We start from the raw sequence: 20449 nt of genomic DNA, 5'->3' as shown, positions 1-20449 counted from the left end.
TTCTATTTCTTCCTGGTTCAGTCTTGGAAGGTTATACCTTTCTAAGAATTTCTCCATTTCTTCCAGGTTGTCCATTTTATTGGCATAGAGTTGCTTGTAGTGGTCTCTTTGGATGCTTTGTATTTCTGTGGTGTCTGTTGTAACTTCTCCTCTTTCATTTCTAATTTTATTGATTTGAGTCCTCTCCCTCTTTTTCTTGATGAGTCTGGTGAATGGTTTATCAATTTTGTTTAGCTTCTCAAAGAACCAGCTTTTAGTTTTATTGATCTTTGCTATTGTTTTGTTTCTATTTCATTTATTCCTGCTCTGATCTTTATGATTTCTTTCCTTCTGCTAACTTTGGGTTTTGTTTGTTCTTCTTTCTCTAGTTCCTTTATGTGTAAGGTTAGATTGTTTATTTGAGATTTTTCTTGTTTCTTGAGGTACGCTTGTATAGCTATAAACTTCCCTCTTAGAACTGCTTTTACTGCATCCCATAGGTTTTGGGTCATCGTGTTTTCATTGTCATTTGTCTCTAGGTATTTTTTGATTTCCTCTTTGATTTCTTCAGTGATCTCTTGGTTATTTATTAATGTAATGTTTAGCCTATATGTGTTTGTGAGTTTTACATTTTTTTCCTTGTAATTCATTTCTAATCTTATAGCATTGTGGTCAAAATGATGCTTGATATGATTTCAATTTTCTTAAATTTATTGAGGCTTGATTTGTGACCCAAGATATGATCTATCCTGGAGAATGTTCCATGGGCACTTGAGAATAAAGTGTAATGTGCTGTTTTGGGATGGAATGTCCTATAAATATCAATTAAATCTATCTGGTCTACTGTGTTATTTAAAGCCTGTGTTTCCTTATTTATTTTCGCTTTTGATGATCTCTCCATTCATGTAAGTGAGGTGTTAAAGTCCCCCACTATTATTGTGTTACTGTCGATTTCCTCTTTTATAGCTGTTAGCAGTTGCCGTATGTATTGAGGTGCTCCTATGTTGGGTGCATATATATTTCTAATTGTTATATCTTCTCCTTGGATTGATCCCTTGACCATTATGTAGTGTCCTTCCTTGTCTCTTGTAACCTTCTTTATTTTAAAGTCTATTTTATCTGATGTGAGTATTGCTACTCCAGCTTTCTTTTGATTTCCATTTGCATGGAATATATTTTTCCATCCCCTCACGTTTAGTGTGTTATGTGTCCCTAGGTCTGAAGTGGGACTCTTGTAGACAGCATATATATGGATCTTGTTTTTGTATCCATTCAGCAAACCTGTGTCTTTTGGCTGGAGCATTTAATCCATTCATGTTTAAGGTAATTATCCTTATGCATGTTCCTATGACCATTTTCTTAATTGTTTTGGGTTTGTTTTTGTAGGTCCTTTTCTTCTCTTGTGTTTCCCACTTAGAGAAGTTCCTTTAGCATTTGTTGTAGAGCTGGTTTGGTGGTGCTGAATTCTCTTAGCTTTTGCTTGTCTGTAAAGCTTTTGATTTCTCCATCAAATCTGAATGAGATCCTTGCCGGGTAGAGTAATCTTGGTTGTAGGTTCTTACCTTTCATCAGTTTAACTATATCATGCCATTACCTTCTAGCTTGTAGAGTTTCTGCTGAGAAATCAGCTGTTAACCTTATGGGAGTTACCTTGTATGTTATTTGTCATTTTTCCCTTGTGCTTTCAAAAATTTTTCTTTGTCTTTACTTTTTGCCAAGTTGATTACTATGTGTCTCAGCATGTTTCTCCTTGGGTTTATCCTGTATAGGACTGTCTGCACTTCCTGGATTGGGTGGGTATTTCCTTTCACATGTTAGGGAAATTTTCGACTATATTCTCTTCAAATATTTTCTCTGGTCCTTTCTCTCTCTCTTCTTCTTCTGAGACCCCTACAATGTGAATGTTGTTGCATTTTATGTTGTCCCAGAGGTCTCTTAGGCTGCCTTCATTTCTTTTCATTCTTTCTTCTTTATTCTGTTCCGCAGCAGTGATTTCCACCATTCTGTCTTCCAGGACACTTATCTGTTCTTCTGTCTCAGTTATTCTACTATTGATTCCTTCTAGTGTAGTTTTCATTTCAGTTATTGTATTGTCCATCTCTGTTTGTTTGTTCTTTAATTCTTCTAGGTCTTTGTTAAACATTTCTTGCATCTTCTCAATCTTTGCCTCCATTGTTTTCTGAGGTCCTGGATCATCTTCACTATCATTATTCTGAATTATTTTCCTGGAAGGTTGCCTATCTCCACTTCATTTAGTTGTTTTTCTGGGGTTTTATCTTGTTCCTTCATCTGGTACATAGCCCTCTGCCTTTTCATTTTGTCTATCTTTCTGTGAATGTGCTCTTTGTTCCACAGGCTGCAGGATTATAGTTCTTGCTTCTGCTGTCTGCCCTCTGGTGGATGAGGCTATCTAAGAGGCTTGTGCAAGTTCCCTGATGGGAGGGACTGGTGGTGGGTAGAGCTGACTGTTGCTCTGGTGGGTGGAATTCAGTAAAACTTTAATCCGCTTGACTGCTGATGGGTGGGGCTGGGTTACCTCCCTGTTGGTTGTTTGGCCCGAGGCAACCCAACGCTGGAGCCTACGTGGGCTCTTTGGTCGGCCTAATGGCAGACACTGGGAGGGCTCACACCAAGGAGTACTTCCCAGAACTTCTGCTGTCAGTGTCCTTGTCCCCATGGTGAGCCACAGCTACCCACTGCCTCTGTAGGAGATCCTCCAACACTAGCAAGTAGGTCTGGTTCAGTCTCCCCTGGGGTCACTGCTCCTTCCCCTGGGTCCTGATGCCCACACTACTTTGTGTGTGCCCTCCGAGAGAGGAGTCTCTGTTTCCCCCAGTCCTGTTGAAGTCCTGCAATCAAATCCCACTAACCTTCAAAGTATGATTCTCTAGGAATTCCTCTTCCCGTTGCCAGACCCCCAGGTTGGGAAGCCTGATGTGGGCTCAGAACCTTCACTCCAGTGGGTGGACTTCTGTGGTGTAAGTGTTCTCCAGTCTGTGAGTCACCCACCCAGCAGTTATGGGATTTTATTTTACTGTGATTGTGCCCCTCCTACCATCTCATTGTGACTTCTTCTTTGTCTTTTGATGTGGGGTAATTTTTTTGGTGAGTTCCAGTGTCCTCCTGTCAATGGTTGTCCAGCAGCTAGTTGTGATTCTGCTATTCTTGCAAGAGGGAGTGAGAGCACGTCCTTCTACTCTGCCATCTTGGTTCTATATCCAACGTTGATGTATTTTAAGAAACCCAATTCCTCAACTGTGTTGCATGGTAGAGTTTCAGAAGAAACATCTGCACACCATGTTTCTTGCTGTCATCAATGCTTAGTACATGGAGCTTGTGGGGAGGGGATTATTGAAGGTGAAGAAGAATCTTGACATCTCAGCACTTTCTCAGTCTGGTTTCTGCATCACAGCTTTACTCCTTGGTTTGAAGAAAATTCTCAAAAAACAAACAAACAAAAAAAGACTTATACATTTTCAAAGGTGTGGCAAAGCATCAGGCCAAGCACAGAGTAATTACTTTCCCACTAACATAATGTAATTTCCGTGTGCAAACTAATTCCTATGTATGACATCAAATACACCTCTACCCTAGTGATCCCATATTCTTTTGTTACTCAACCTTTTCTTAAACAATACTTTCTTGATGTACATTGTGTTAATTCTTAAAGCCAATATTTTACCAAAATTCATTTTATTTATTTATTTATTTATTTATATTTTATTTTTTTGCAGTACGCAGACCTCTCACTGTTGTGGCCTCTCCCATTGTGGAGCACAGGCTTCGGACGCACAGACTCAGTGGCCATGGCTCACAGGCCCAGCCGCTCCATGGCATGTGGGATCTTCCCGGACTGGGGCACGAACCCGCGTCCCCTGCATTGGCAGGTGGACTCTCAACCACTGCGCCACTAGGGAAGCCCCATTTTATTTATTTTTTATTAAAGAAAAATTTCCATAATAAATAAAGTTTTTACTATCAACACCATTCATAATAATCTTTCCCCCAATCCCAAAAGGGTTTCTTGCCATCACTATCTCTTTCTTATTAAGAATTACTGCTTTCTGACAAATACCATATATCACTTATATGTGGAATCTAAAATATGACACAAAGGAACTTATCTATGAAACAGAAACACTCACAGACATAGAGAACAGACTTGTGGTTGCTAAGGGGGAGGAGAGGTGGGGATGGGATGAATTGGGAGTTTGTGATTAGCTGAGGCAACTATTATATATAGAATAGACAAACAACAAGGTCTGACTGTATAGCACAGGGAACTATAGTCAATATCCTGTGATAAACCATAATGGAAAAGAATATAAAAAAGAATGTATGTATATATTTATATAAATAATAAATATATTCATTATTAAATATATATTTATATATTATTAAATATATTTATTTATATACATAAATAACTGAATCACTTTGCTGTATAGCAAAAATTAATACATTTTAAAATCAATTATACTTCAATATAATAAAATTTAAAAAGAATAGGAACAAATTAATGACTTCTTGGTCTTATGTTCAACTGTATCTTGTATATGCCATAAATTTTTCAAGCTTAGCATTTTCCTATTTGAAGATAATATATTCAGACCCCCTCCACACGTGTTCCCCCTCCTTTGTTTCTCATGTTGATGAAGACACTATAATAGTCTTAGTGGCCTGAGCCAGAAACTTGGGTGTTATCCAGAACTTTATGTTCTATATTCATTTGGTCACCAGTTCATCAATGTCAACTCACAGGCTTGCCTTTCAATCTTTTGGTCACTACCTTATTTAATTTTTCATCACTTCTTGCATGAATGTTATCCAGAGTCTTCAAACTCTGCTTCCAATCTCATCCCACTTCAGCTTACCCTCCACCCTGCAATCACAGAACTCTGACTGCAGTGGAAGCCTAGACAGCTAACCTCTTAGACCCTGAGCTGAGTAAGTCTGCGCAGAGGATCTGAGCACTGCCTGGCGCTTTGGCTTCATCTACCAGCCTTCCTTTGAATCCTACACTTCGGTCTTTGCAGAGTCTGCAGTTTATGGCAGATTGGGGCATGGGCTCTGAGCTTAGCCTTGTATTCACCTCCATAGTCTCATTTTCCTCCAGGCAGCCTTTAAAACTTAGCAGAACTGCATGCTCTGGAACACTCTCTTGACCCCTGACCTTGGCTAAGGGTCAAGTCTTACCCTGTGGAATCTATTCGACTAGATTATGAGCAATCTAAGAGCGGGGACTATCCTCTTCCTCTATCTCCAGTACCAAGTATGGAAATTCACATCTAGTGGGTTCTTAGAAGGCAGTTGCTTGGGGCTTCCCTGGTGTCGCAGTGGTTGAGAGTCCACCTGCCGATGCAGGGGACTCGGGTTCATGCCCCGGTCCGGGAAGATCCCACATGCCGCGAAGCGGCTGGGCCCGTGAGCCATGGCCGCTGAGCCTGTGCCTCCGGAGCCTGTGTTCTGCAACAGGAGAGGCCACAACAGTGAGAGGCCCGGATATTGCAAAAAAAAAAAAAAAAGTCAGTTGCTTGAATGAGTGAGTAAACCTCCATTTGAATCATCCAGGCCCCTTAACAAAGAGCCATGGATTTTCAGAATAGTCTTGTTTCTCTCCATTCTCTACTTATTTTTCAAACTGCATTTTTCCTGCTGTAGGAAAAAATGGTAAATTCACATGGATTAACTCATTTCTATAGAGTCGTTTATTTTTTTAAACATATCTTCAAGTTCTACCTGACTTAGTTTTCTTCAAAACATGGAATCAAAGCAACAATTCAACAAGGTTCATTTACATCTTTATTTTATTTTGTTTCTAGAGCTTCTGGCTTTGTGTGCAGACAATTCATAGATGATTAAAAGTCTATGATAACTGAACATTAGAGAATTTATCTCTTATGAGGCAATCATGCTTGGCATGGCCAAAATTGTAATGGTTGGTCACGTACTTACGATCTAAAGGAGAAGTAGACCATGACTAATCCTGACCTGGGATGAAGGTTAAGGAGAATAAGAAGGAAATTTATACTGAGTATCTACTGTGTGTCAAATGCTGTGTGGAGGTTCACAGCATTAAATTAAATCCTCACAGACAACCTATGAAGTAGGTATGATTATCACAGTGGGACAAACAAACCAAACACAATGAGATAGAGACAAAGAGTAGTCTCAGCTGTGAAAACAGACCCACACTGTTTCCAGCACCCCAGACCACAAGTGTGTCATTATCACCCATGGGGACCCCTGGCATGAAAACATGAGTGTATGCTTCAGATTGAAAGTGTTCACAAATCTGTTTTTCTTTAATTCCACTAGCTAATGACTTGCTTGAATTTAATCATGTAGTTTTTGAAAAAAATAAACTTTTTATTTCAGAAGAATTTTATAAATATTTCTAGGAAAATTATAAAGCTAGTACAGAGAATTCTCATATACATTTTGCTTAGTTTCTTCTAGTATTAACTTCTTATATTAGTGAGATACATGTGTCACAATGAAAGAACCAATATTGATACATTATTGTTAACAAGTCAACACATTATTCAGATCTCCTTAGTTTTTATCTGATGTTTCTTTTTCTGTCCTGCGCTCGCATCCAGTACAGTACATTACACTGAGTTATCATGGCTCCTCAGGCTCCTCTTGGTCATGGCGATTTCTCAGATTTTCCATGATTTGATGACCTTAACAGTACTGGTCAGGTATTTTGTATTTGTCTGATGTTTTCCACACAGCTTTTTCATCAGCAAAACAAAAGGATTGAACTGTACAGTGAGATAAACAACTCTGATTTTCCCCAACACTTGTGCTATGATCTCCTTTGGAGGTTACATGAACTCTCTGAGGGACCCACATGAAACATGAAAGAGAAACAAATTCCATACTAGGGACTCTTGCAGTTTGGATCAGTAGAGACATATTTCAGACAGAGCCTGAGCAAGGTGATATGAGCAGTCCTGAACCATTTCCTTTCATATATATTAGGGCAATGACACATGCACAGAAATAAACATAAGTTAATATCTCATATCTGTTATCAATTCAAAAATACACCTGGGCTTTTAATACTTTTCTTCCCCACCTCCTTTTTTACAGCATGTCTTTAATGTTATTGAATTTTAATGGGTAATTACTGAGAGAGAGAACTCTTTTAATGTTCAACTGTTCCCAGTCTCAACAAATTCCTAATTTTTAAGCACTGGCAATTGCATTTTGGATTCAAAATCTCCAGAGGGGAGTGTTGGTAAAGACAGAGCCGAAATAAATGTTAAGAGAATGTGGTGATAAACTTGAATCCTCCTTATCCTAAGGGTTTTTAGGACCCTATTGACTACTGACTAGAACTCAAGGAAGGAATTAAGTGGACAGGTGTCACATATGCTAATGAAACTTAGCTACCCTGCTAAATGATAGAAAACTGGCTGTCAATAAATGTTTGCTGAATTGAATTGAGCTAAAAGGGAGAAGAGACAACTGCAATGACAATATTGCTAACAATAATAATAAATAATGAAGATAAGGCAACCACTTATAGAATATGTACTTGGTCTGGGTTCTTTCCAAGCATGGTTTTATTTAATCCTCATGAAAATCCTATGTGTCAAGCACTGTCATTATTCTCATTTTAAGATGAAGAAGTGGAGGCTGAGAGAAATGACTTGTCCAAGGTCACCCAACCAGGAACGGGTGAAGCTGTCTGAAAGTCGCTTTCCTCCCCAGAGCAACATTCCTTACTTCCTTGGTCAAAGGGAACAAGCTAAGGGTAAGGGGAGGCTCCTTGGGAAATCTCACAGCTCAGAGATAAATACTTCATCCCAGCTCTGAGTTAAAGGACAGAGAGTTCAATGAAAGTGGCCCCAGAGTTTTTCTCAGGTCCAATCCCATCTTCACAGATTAATTGATCCACCTCATACAGAATACATGCGTCCCATCCCAAACCCTGGAAAACTCTCTGTATACAAAGTTTTGACACTTTGCTGTTTTCAGTTTTCATGAAAGAAAAACAAACTTATTTTAGTGTTTCATGATTAGCTGAGTGTCTGTTCTCTGACCCATTTTAAAGTCTGATGTAAGATGATCAGACGCCTGGCAGGTCAGCCCAAGGCTTTGAAGAATCAAAATCCTTCATGTCTGAGACTGCAATCCAACCCACATTTGCTTGTTACACAGAAAATCATATTTGCCATTTCCTGCTTACTTAGGGTAAAATGTTGGCAGGTTTCTACATTCCACTAAGTTTGACAAATATTAAGTTGGCTGCGTAGCCTTGTATAGAATACAAGTGGTTGTATTCTTACTACCATCAAAACACTGAATTGATGGGCTTTGAATCTGAGCTGATTGAGTAAAGGCATCTCCCACCCACTCAACTTTGACAGCTGCTTTGCACACTTTGAAGCATGAGATGTGATATATCTAGTTTCCATATACCCACGTTTCCATGATGGGACTAAGCATACTTGGAAACATCAAGCAAATTTTAATAGCCGGGCAATTGTTTGTAATAAACTTTGCAAAACAAGATGCTCTTTGTTTAATACTCGGGCACATTAAAACCTCTGGCATCAACACAAGAAGAAAATTTTCTCTCTTGAGATTCAGAAGAGAGATTCAGTGTCACATAATCATTTCAGAAATTTCAAAATGACTTCTTTTTATCCACTGCCAAACGTATCAAGCTCTAAAACCTTCGTATAAAGCTTCATCCTGATCTTCCTATGATATTATTTAAAATATCACACCCATCTATATTTTCTGGATGATAGTTGGAGTTCGATATTGTTTCCTCTGAGGCACTACAATCACCCATGGTGTTCTGTAAAGCTCCTTATATGTTCAGATTTTTGTCAACTATTATCGTTATTAAGAGGAAGTGAAAAGGTTGTGCTTAGTTTTATAATTCTGGGTTCAAGACTGAACCTGGGCTTCCTTTCTCTAGAACATAGATTTGCTATTTTGGTTTTCTTCTTTTAACCTCCTCCACCTCTGCAACACTCTATCCCCCAGAGCAGCCCCCATCATGGAAGTGGGATGATGTAGCAGTCACACATGAGATGTGTTCTTTACACCTGTTGCTACACACACACACATGAACTTGAGTCAACCTGCATTAAATGATTTAAAATCCAAAAGCATGCTGGATTTAATTACACATATTGCTTTTTTAATGTGCTTTTAAGTATAATTAGATGGCCTATGGGGAATGGAGTTGAAAAACTCATGAAACTTGGTTGATTATCCTCACTTCCGTTGCCTGGGTAGTCCATACTCCTCTCCACGATATCTGTTTAAGCCAGTGCATCCAGATTCTCAAGATTCCTTTGACTCCTAGTTTTTGTCCACTGTTTTCTCTCATATTATTCTAGATCCAACAATAGTATCTTCACCATTTTTCATAAGAAATCCACTTATGCCACTGACTTCATGACTTTGGTAGATTTTGATAAACTTTTTGACTTTGGAAGACTGGCTTTTCATTTAAATACAAACAAAATTTAAAAGCATAGTATTTTTTTCTTGGAAGTTTGGGCATTTTAAAGAATAAAGAATCATCATTTATATTCTTAAATGAAAGTTCTTTTTTTTCCAAAAGTTTTGAGTTGCTGACAATGGGTCTCTACTCAACGTTGGGTCATTAATAAGTTAGGCTAAACAGGTGTGAGACTATTACTGTTATCCATATGAGAATCTCTTTTTTGATTGATTTGTCTACATTAGAAGTCCTTGTTGATGTTATGGTTCTTGACCCATAGGACTAGGAAAATAGCATACTTATTTCAAAATGGTGTACATTGAGAAAAAACATATAACTTACAGGGAATATAATAACGTTTCTCTCATTATAATGTTTTGTGATTCTCTCTGAATTTCAGCCATTGTCCATCTCCATAACAACTAGGTTTTTTAATGGGCTGTGTCAGCTGCCTTTTGAAACTTCATCATACATGTTTGCCTTCAGAGCTCTTGGTATCATCTAACGTTTAGAAACCTGAAGTGAACAGCAAATGACCATCACCCCAAGGGTGTATCTTTGGTACCTACAAAATACATAGACTGTAGGCATCAACAGAGCATTTGAGAACAAGGGGTGCAAATTATCACCCAGCATCTTTGGTAATGAAAAAATCAGTGTAATGGGGCGATAGCATGAGCCAGCCCTAGAAGGCAAGAAGCACTAACCACCAACCCCAGAGGGAAGATGGACTAGGCAGAGCAGCTTAGATTTAGACCCGTTCGACTGATTTGCAGGCAGTGAGGTTTGTGAGTTGTGTCTTTGATAGCATTTGGCTGAGAACCCATGACCCCATCTCTGAAGTTTCCCTTCCTCATCTTAGCACTGTACATATCTTCTGTTGTTCCCAAGGAAGATACATAAATGGAGAGCAAAAACACTTTCCTAATTACCTCTACTACAGGGGACCAGAACTATTCCTTCTTGAACTTCTTCAACTGTCATGCCATAATCCATCTCTGGGTGCCATAATCCAGTAACTGTCCCTTCACTTGACACACACTTGTCAATGCCTTCCCTTCTTGGGACAGCACAAGGAGTGGACACTTGGAATGCTGAGGAGGAGATGGGCAGCTGTGGCTGGAGCCAGACTGGCATCCATAGACAAAGCATTGGAGAGATAAGCAACCGATTTTAATTTCTCCCTAGAAATTAATCAGAGAAGAAAACCAAAAAGTAAACCAATAAACAAAAACAATCATTTTGGGGAAGGGAGGTCTGAAATTTGCATAAAGCTTACTAGATTTTCTGTTCCTCTTTGGACTCTTGAAATTGGAACTCCAGAAATAAGCTCAGGGGGGCTTTAAATACATGATTCAGAAAACTTTTTCTTAAAGAACCGGAGAGTAAAATTTTAGGCTTTGCAGACCAAGAGGCAAAATCAAGAATGTTATATAGCTACTCACATTACCACTTAAGATGGAACCTTTTAAAAATGTAAAAGCCAGTCTTGGTTTGTATCCTGTGCAAAAACAAGCAGCGGGCCAGTCTTGGCCCTTGGGCTACAGTTTGCTGACCCCTGCATTAAAGGCTTCAGTGTGTTATGGGAAATGTATCTTCTCTTAAGAGAAAGAAACAAAAAGAACAAGAAACACTTAGCTATGAGTGAATTTAAGTTTACAAAAATAGAACCTTAAAATTAATAAGGTACCTTGAATCTGACTCTTATTCTTCACAACTTAAGAGCATATAAAGACAGGGATATATAATGGGCCAGTCAGCCTTAAGGGTCACAGGACAAAATTTGGTTTTCCCTGACTTTATGGTTTCAAAGTAGTATTTGTAATGTGGACTGAGAGATACTGAGAATGTTAGGTTTCCAAGTCATATCCTGCCTTCATAAGCTCTTCTGTGTAACAGTTTATGAGACCCTATTCTCAGAAAACACTAAGAAATAAAAATAATTGCCTTGTTTTTGAAAACATTTTAGAAATGAAGGCACAATATTTTGAATTGGGAAAAAAAGAAAACAAATCATAATTTTTCTTCTTATAATGGTGTCCCCGATAGCTCACTTTGGATTATCATGTATAATGATTCAAACATCTGAAACAAGTAGATACAATGAACACATAAATAGCTTGATGGTGGGCATACTGAATATTTACCAATATCTTTCAAAAAATTCATTAAGGAAAATTTAAGTCATTTCAGCCCTTATATGTCTAATATCTATTTGAAGATCATTTTATATTGTGTATACACTTCTTAGCAGAGTGGAAGCAGAAAAACCTTGGTAAGAAGTTAGTGCAGTAATTCTGGGATGAGGAAGATGAGGGCTTGGATAACGGTTGTAGCATCTCAGACAGTGGGATGTATGTTGAGAGTTGAACTGATAGAATTTGTTGATGGACTGGATGTTGAGGGTGAGGGAGAAAGAGGAGACAAAGATAAATCCTGGATTCCTGGTCTGGGAAATTGGGTAAATTATGGTATCATTTCTTCAGATGGGGGAAGTGTGTGGTGGGGTAGAATTTAAAAGTTCTGTTTTGCACATAATATGTTTCAGACTCCTTAGATATCCAGGTAGAAAAATCAAGGAAACATGCACATCTACATTTGCATCTCAGGGAGATCTTAGAGATGGAGACACACATGTGTGAGTTATCAGCCTTTAGAAAGATTTGAAGCCATAGAGCTGGATATGATCACACAGAGAGATGGGGAGTGTAAAGGGAGAAGAAGGAATGTCTCCCACCAGGAGCTTCCATTGTGTAGACTTTGGAAAGGCTGGGAGGAGCCAATAAAGAAGGAAAAAGGAACAATCAGTGAGAAGGAGTAAACCAGGCTGGGTGGGGAATGGGGAGTTATTCTAGAGCAGGAGGGAAGGGAGCCTTTCAAGAAAGTCAATTGCTGCAGGGGATCCATCAAGAAGGACTGAGGAGTGACATTAAACTTGGCCAATCACAGTCCACAGCTACCCTGAGAGTGCAATGGTGGACACAGAAGCCTGGTTGGAGGGGTTCAAAAAGAGAATAGTAGGTGTCTACAGATCCTTACTCCTCAAAGAATGGTCTCTGGTCTTGAGGCATTGGCATCACCTGTGAGCTTGTTAAATATTCAGAATCTCAGGCTCTACCCCAGACTGACTGAATCAGAACTGTATTTTGACAAGCGCATCCCTAGGCAAATTTGAGAGGCATTGGTTCAGCAACTCTGTTGAGTTGTTTGGCTACATAGGGTGAGTAGAGAAACAAAGCTACACTCCATTATAGCAAAGGAGAAAGGATATGGGATAATGTTTTTTTTTAATTTTTTTAAAGATATGGCCTAACATAACATTTTTTCATTGATCGCAGTGATTTGTTAAACATAGAAACATTTAAGGATGAAGAAGTAGCTAATTGCAAAAGCAGTGAACTGAAGTAGGCAAAAAAAAAAAAAAAAAAAAGAGATCCAGTGTACAAGTGGAGGGATGGCCTTAAATAGAAATAGGAGGGAGCACAGGGCCTCAGTGCAGGGAGTTTGGCTCATTTAGTAATGGGAAATGCAGTTGCTATCTTTTTTTCTGTTTTCTCAGTAAAATAAGAAACATGATTATCAGCTGAGAGTAAGCAGGTAAGTTGGCGTTAAGAGGTTTAAGAAAAAATCAGAAGGTCTGAACCATTTTCTCTGTGAGTGTGAAAACAGTTTGCAAAAGAAATATAGTAGGATTGTTGGACAGTGCTAACGATCTACTTAAGATTTATGGTCATAAATTACAAAGAAAGGCCAATCAGCATAATGACTCATTTTTCTCAATGCACATTAAGCTCTTCGGATGCAGGCACAAAGTAGACAGTGAATTGGATTTAACTGGTGTTCGGCTTCTTCCAGGCAAATATGGAAGTGATGGCAGGGAGAGACGGAGGAATCAAAGTCCTGGGAAGAAGACATAGAAATGCTGGCCCCATAAAAAGGTCAGACCAAAGGCTTAAAGATCCCAGTGCAGTCAGAGACTGTTAGAATTTGGATTCAAGGTAATGTTGCCAGATTTGGAAAATACTAATCTAGGATGCCCAGTTAATTTGAATTTCAGAATTAAAAAAAATAGTATTTGAGTAAAAGTGTTTCTGGAAATGTTGTATGTACACAATCATGTTTAAAATATATGAAATTGTTTATCTGAAATTCAAATTTAACTGGGCAGCCTATATTTAATCTGGAGACCCTAGCCCAAGAGAAAGTAGTCTGTGAGGTTGGAGGTCACTGTCTGAGAACTGAAGGCTTTATGGTGATCTAATCACTGGCAATTGAAAAAGTATAGGAAATGACCATGGCCATGGGGGAAGAGGCGCAGGAGGGCTGTTAGGAGAGGTCAAGGAACTGAAAGGCCAAGGCTGGGAATGGTTTATCTTGATGGATGCTAAATCTGTGAAGAATGAAGACAGGAATGGTGATGGAGAGAGTGAACCAGTGAGTCAGGTGCTGAAATCTCTTGCAAATGACAGGGAAAGACTGGGCAGCTTTCGTACAACAGCAACAAGGAGGAAGAGCCTCCAAGGAGGGGTAGCCAATGAAATAGTCTGATGGTATGTATTTCTATGGAAACAAGGTTTTTGAAAGAGGAAGAAAAGAAGACATGGTTGGCCAGATGCAATGAGGAACAAAGAGCATACCTACCCGCCATTCAGATGTACCTGGGGTTGGAGGACCAGAAATGAGGGCACTGTTTGAGAGACTTGCAGGGGAACTAGGGTCCTTGAGGCAAAGAAGGGTTTCAGTTAATTATGAAATTGAACTTGTGAGAAGGCTTCAAAAATGTAGAAGACTCTGCAGTTGACATCCATGAAAGCACACGGTAGAACTGGGGGTGGGGTAGTGAACGAGGAAGGACGGGAGATGGAGGGATGTCCAAAGTCTCACGAAGATAACAGCCAGGAGGGTGCTGATGGATGACCAAAGCCTCAACTGAGGGACATGAGGAGAGATGTACAGCTGAGTGGGCTGCTCCCAATGAATGATGTTAGTCAAAGACAGGTAATCAGTCCTCTGATGGAGCCATCTCTTAGATGGTTTGCACTGGTGGGCAGGTGGTAACACCCTGGGAGCAGTGACATCTTTTCAATAGTTGGGGCATGGCATACTGTAGGTGAAGAAGGTTACCAAGAACTTGGAGTGTTCTGGGTAACCCCCCCCCCACTATATGCTGGATCAAAGCCGGGAATAAGGGGCACTTTAAATTCTGTGAATCCTGGAGGCCACACTTAAACCCTCCTCTTAGGGCCTATTAAACTCCAGTTTAGAATTTAATGGAGAAGAAGATAGTGAGATAGGTGAGTCAAAAAAGATTTAGCTGCTTATTATTTATTCTCTAAAAGCCAGGGTTATAAATAGTCAGATTTTTGTAGTATATTTTTGCCATAGATAGTTTTTGGTTTTTTGCTAACCTTAGATTGCATGTTGTCACCAGTCATCGAAGTCTGTGTTCTATGCAGATGACACCTTCTTTTTTTGCAGAATATTATTAGGCAGTTATGCTCAGGAGAAAGTCATGCGTAAAACATCCACTACTGGTTCCTTGGCTGTAATTAAACCAAAGCACTTAGGATTCAATAACTATAATAGCCACCCAGTTCCCTGGAGGCCCAGTGCCTCCACATCCTTGCCCTGAGGGAGCTCAAAGCTTGAGATTTGGACACACATACAAGACGATGAGAAAGATGTCTGTGACTCTTGGCAGGGTGTGGTTATATTTATTTGATTTTTTGGTGATAATTTCATTAAGTCCCCATTTACAGAAATATATAAAGATGGCATGTCATTTAAAGAGTCCTGGCGAATGGGAGAGAGTCTCTGTCTTTCAATGTTCTTTTCTCACCAGTCTACCATGGAACCAGAAATCCTCACCCTGAGATACATTTTATGGATGAAAGCTGAGAACTTCAATCTCTTTTCTTCTCTTCAGTAGTTCGCCTTTACCTTCAGAAACAATTCTACAGGGAAGCCTAACACACAACTCAGGGAAAAATGCATTTCTTTGTTCAGCAGACTCTGCACCAGGCAAGTGTGTTTTCATATCTGATCCTCACAGCAGCCTTGAGCTGAGTCATTCACTTTCTTGATACAGATGAGGAAACTGAAGCTTCAATGATTAAGTTCCCTCAGTAGCTACGAAATGGCAGGTATTTCAGCTCAGGTCTCTCTGGCACCAAATAAACATGAAAATTTGCTTAAACACCTGCAGCAACTCACATGCCTTCCCTGGCCACGCTCTCCAGACTGTGTGCAGACCCAGCTCACCTCCAGGTATCCAGGCCTGGCTGGCTCACTCATGCTGTGTCCCTGTGTTCGCTCATCCCACACATGCAGGGAGGGGGGCCAGCCCAGGACAGGCAGTCAGGCTTACTGGTCCTCCGCAGCACCTCTGGGGTGAGGGCCCTTATGTGCGTCCCCCTCCCCAGTCCAAGTGTAATCTTACCACACCACAGATCTTCAACCCTCAGAGGAGGGGTCCCTCAGGACACACATTCAGAACCCCACCCCACCGAGCTCTGTTCATCAGAGAACAGAGGAAGCATGCTTGTTAGGAGAAAACAGAGAGATTTATAGGAGTAAATGCCTGAATGACAGGAGGGAGGAAAAGGAGAATGTAGAACAAACCAGCCACAGCAAGGTTCCTGGCCCAGCCCTATTTTTACAGTTTAGTTACTGATTAAGGAGCCCGTGTCCAGGTGCCCCTTGTTGGCACTCACTCCCTGCTTTGTGGACTGCGCCCAGGTCTGATGGTGGCTGGCACATCTCCGAGGCGCCTGGTTGGCTTCCTGGTCCAGATGGGATTTCTGGGACTAAGTGTCCTTTTCCTGACAAACACAGAGTTATTTGATCTTCACTCGTCACATAGAACTGCCATTTCTTAGACAAAATAAATCTCTTAAAATTGGCTTTGACCAGTAAGCTGGAACCAAGCGGTGTTTCCTCTCTTTCCTCCACTTTGGGAGCCCAAGGATAATATAATTAAGGCTATTATCAGCCAATTGGGTTGGGGGAGAGCACATTTAACATGTGGTAAGTGAAGTGGCGGAAATCTGAGAATTACTCCACCAGCAGACAAAGCTGGGGCGATAATTGCCATTTTCTAGGATGTTTTCTAGCACTTTCCTCTTAAATATACAAGGCAAGTTTTTTCCTTTCAAGGACCCATATGTGGTTTTCATTGAATCAGCCCTTATGGTCTACTTAATTTTACAGGGACACAATCTAGAACAGAATAAAACTCACAGTTTTAATAGAAGTGATGGTTAAGATAAGGTAGCCTTTGGTCACCAGGGTATATGTCTATCTGTGTTTCCTTTGCTTTTCCACTGTCCTTGTCCAGAGTTGGGTCATGTTTCAATAAGGTTGAGTGGAAAGTGTTAATTAATACTGCTCAGTGCTAGGAGCTTCAGAGATTCAGAGACTTGATCCAGGGTGTTCAGAAGTCACAAGAAATGAAACACAGACACAAACGACCTAGGAACAAAGACAACCTAAGTGCTGCCAGATACCTGAGGAGTTGGAGGAGCTGCTTACCTTAGAATATTTCCTACCATGTAGTAAACATAATCGAGATCATAAAACGCCTCCTTCTTTTTCAATAGGTCCAACATTCACAATTTTGAAAGGTAAACTTACTTAACCATAGTATTTTAGGATTCTGATTTCATTAAATCATCAAGTGGGAAAATTGTTCAGTACCTAGATATGCATCTCACTGGCAAACTTTTGAGGGGCTACTTTATAAAGTGAGCCAGGCATCAATAACAGCAACTCAGGGACCACACACATAATGAACTTTTAGTCACGGACATCAACTTCAAGTAAACCTAGAAAACTCAAAATCGAGTCACAGAGCTGGTCCATTTGAAATCAGAGGGTGAGTCGACACATCTACAATTCTTCTGTCTGATGAGGAGGGTGATAATAAATAAGTTGTCTGAAACTATGTGTGACTTCTCCACATTACACTACAAAGTTGAAAGGAAAATGGTGTTCATCTTTGTGGTCCCTGCTGTGCCACGCCACCAGAGGAGGGATATAGTGAAAGTATATTTCGGGGAACTCTGCTCAATATTATGTGACAACCTAAATTGGAAAAGAATTTGAAAAAGAATAGATCCATATATCTGTATAACTGAATCACTTTGCTGTACATCTGAAACTAACACAATATTCTTAATCAACTGTACTCCAATATAAAATAAAAAGTTACAAAAAGAAAGCACACTGCAGATCAAAATAGGCAAATTCTAGGACTTCCCTGGTGGCACAGTGGTTAAGAATCCACCTGCCAATGCAGGGGACATGGGTTCGAGCCCTGGTCTGAGAAGATCCCACAGGCCGTGGAGCAACTAAGCCCGTGCGCCACAACTACTGAGCCTGAGAGCCACAACTACTGAAGCTCTGTGCACCTAGAGCCCATGCTCCGCAATAAGAGAAGCCCCTGCTCGCCACAACTAGAGAAAGCTGGTGCGCAGCAATGAAGACCTAATGCAGCCAAAAATAAATAAATTAAAATAAATAAATTTCAAAAGAAAAGGCACATTCTGGAACACACAGAACTCCTCAGCCTCTGTTAACATGTCACCATACAGTTTCATTTTCTACATGTGCCCACTTCACACAGATGGACCATTCCTCACAGAGATAATGCTTGGAAACTTCCTCATAGAGAACAACAGGACTCTTGCTGCCTTCAGAATGTCCCTGCAGCTCCAGCTTAGCTGAGACAACAAGCTTCAGACCCCAGTGAGGCTGCCAGGGCTGCTCGAGTGAGGCCCCATCTCCTGCCTGGAATACTACTCCTGTCTACCACCTCTCCCTTCAGTGACTGCCCACGCCTTCCTCTTTTTCTCTCTTGACAATGGAAGCTGAGTGCCTCCTCCACTGGCCATATCTTTAGATAATTGGTGGAGGCCTCTGCACCCCTTAATGGCAGCCATAGGAAAAGCATGAGGTATTTGGGGGGTTTTTTTGGCCTGAAGTCCAACCTTATCCACCACTTAACCATCTGTATGATTATGAACATGCCTCCCAACTTCTCCAAAACTGTTGTTCATTTTGTAAAATGGAGATAATAATAGTTACCTCATAGGGTAATTGTAAGCATTAAATTGGATAAAATGAGTTGGATAAGGTGCACAGTCACGACAAGACTTCAGTATATGCACTCTCCCTTCCTAATTTTTTATTCCGTAATCCACCTTAACACCTGTATTAGTCCCTATGCCTGCCAGAACAAACTGCCACAAACTTGGTGGATTGAAACAACAGAAATTTATTCCCTCACAGCTCTGGAGGCTAAACATGCAAAATCAAGGTGTTGGCAGAGTCATCCGCTCTCTGAAGACTCCACAGAAAACCCCTCCTTGCCTCTTCCAGCTTCTGGTGTTGCCAGCAGTCCTTGGCTTGTAGCTGCATTACATCAATCTCTGCCTCCGTCTTCACTTGGCCTGCTTCCTTGCGTGTATGTCTCCTCTTCTTAAAGGAACAGGAGTCATTAGATTTGGGGCCCAACCTAATGCAGTACAACTTTATCTGAACTTCATTAATTACATCTGCAAAGACCCCATTTCCAAATAAGGTCACATTCTGAGGTTTCAGATGGACATGAATTTTGGGGCAGCACTATTCAAACCACTATAACACTGTACATTTCTATGTTTTTTTCTGGAAAGATATGACTTTAATCTTCCTTAAAATCTCCCAAACATTCCCAAAGTATGTATATTTTATGAATGCCTACTAAAATGCATATTGATTTTTTCTGATTAACTTAAGAAATATACAATATGACATTTTCATCATTATTAAGGTATAATGAACTACTGTGGTGTTTCTAATGGTACAGAATGTTTTCTCTCACCTCTGTGGAGTCCATCTGGCTTGCTGGACTGGTTTCTACTGAGTGTGGATGTCATTATCAGGTTACAAATCTGGAGGGAGGTTTTGAGACAATTCAAATCCTGTGATCTGTGATAGGCTACCATCACTTTCAAAAGACACCTTGTGTTCAAACTGTGTGCTAGGAGCAAAGAATCAACATTTGTCATTCCTGTTCTACTATATAAGATGGTACTCCTCAAAAATTAGATTTTGAAAAAAATTCAGCCTCTAAGCCACTGTTTCAATAACTAAGAAAGATTTGCATTCATCAGTATCCTTATAAAATTTTTAAAATTCTTAATAAAATATATTTAATATCAGAATCATAGAATTTTTTTTCATAGAAAGGCAGTTTATCTTAAATATGGCAGTGTGTACATGTTAATCCCAAACTCCCAATCTATCCCCTCCCCCCCTTCCCCCCAGTAACCATAAATTCATTTTCTGTCTGCAAGTCTGTTTCTGTTTTGTAAATAAGTTCATTTGCATCATTCTTTTTTTTGGTTCTACATATAAGCAATCTCATATGATATTTGTCTTCCTCTGTTTGACTTACTTCACTTAGTATGACAATCTTAAGAATAAAAGAATCTTAGAGGTATTGACTTCAATCCTCTCAGTTTACTGTTGAGAAAACTGATGTCCTGGAGGGTTAAGTGGTGACTTTCACAATGTTACACAGCTAATTAGTTTCAGAAACCACATCAGTATCTAACCTCCTCCCTCCATACCAATACCAGATCTGTAGGTTGGGTTTTTAGAGACTCCTTCTAATTTGTGTCATTATCTCAGAAGCCTTTTTTTCCCCCTAGGCATTTTGATCAAGTTTTTTGCTTTCTTAAATGTCAGTTAGCAGCTCCAATTTTAAAGATACATTTGGATAGAAAAGATTTCTAAAAATGATTTGTATTATTTAATGATCATTCTTGTGTAGCCAGAAATCAACACAGTACTGTAAAAAGAGAGATTTGGTACCATATTAAAATATTTCTTAAATACTACTGCTGGATTGGAATTCTGATATTTATTGGAAAAACAAAGATGACAAAGATCTAGAATAATTCCTCCAAGATTCATAATCACTGTTTATAAACTAGTCATTAATTTAAGAAT

At 39.8% G+C, this 20449-nt stretch overlaps 1 pseudogene across 1 annotated transcript in view; it reads right to left on the bottom strand.

Annotated features, from left to right (window-relative positions):
- LOC309958966 (large ribosomal subunit protein eL33-like) overlaps window positions 1-19371 on the bottom strand; it is a 30445-nt pseudogene extending 11074 nt beyond the window's left edge. The window contains exons 1-2 of the transcript in view: window positions 19317-19371; window positions 18824-19008 (exon numbers count right to left, since the gene is read on the bottom strand). The product of the transcript in view is annotated as a large ribosomal subunit protein eL33-like (transcript). The remainder of the gene's footprint in view (window positions 1-18823; window positions 19009-19316) is intronic.
- Window positions 19372-20449: the final 1078 nt, after the last annotated feature.

The sequence above is a fragment of the Leucopleurus acutus genome (genome assembly GCF_964270905.1).
Source record: "Leucopleurus acutus genome assembly, chromosome: 3".
Lineage (NCBI taxonomy): Eukaryota > Metazoa > Chordata > Mammalia > Artiodactyla > Delphinidae > Leucopleurus > Leucopleurus acutus.
Note: the sequence above shows the minus strand (reverse complement) of the source record. Positions and strands in the feature narration are given on the sequence as shown.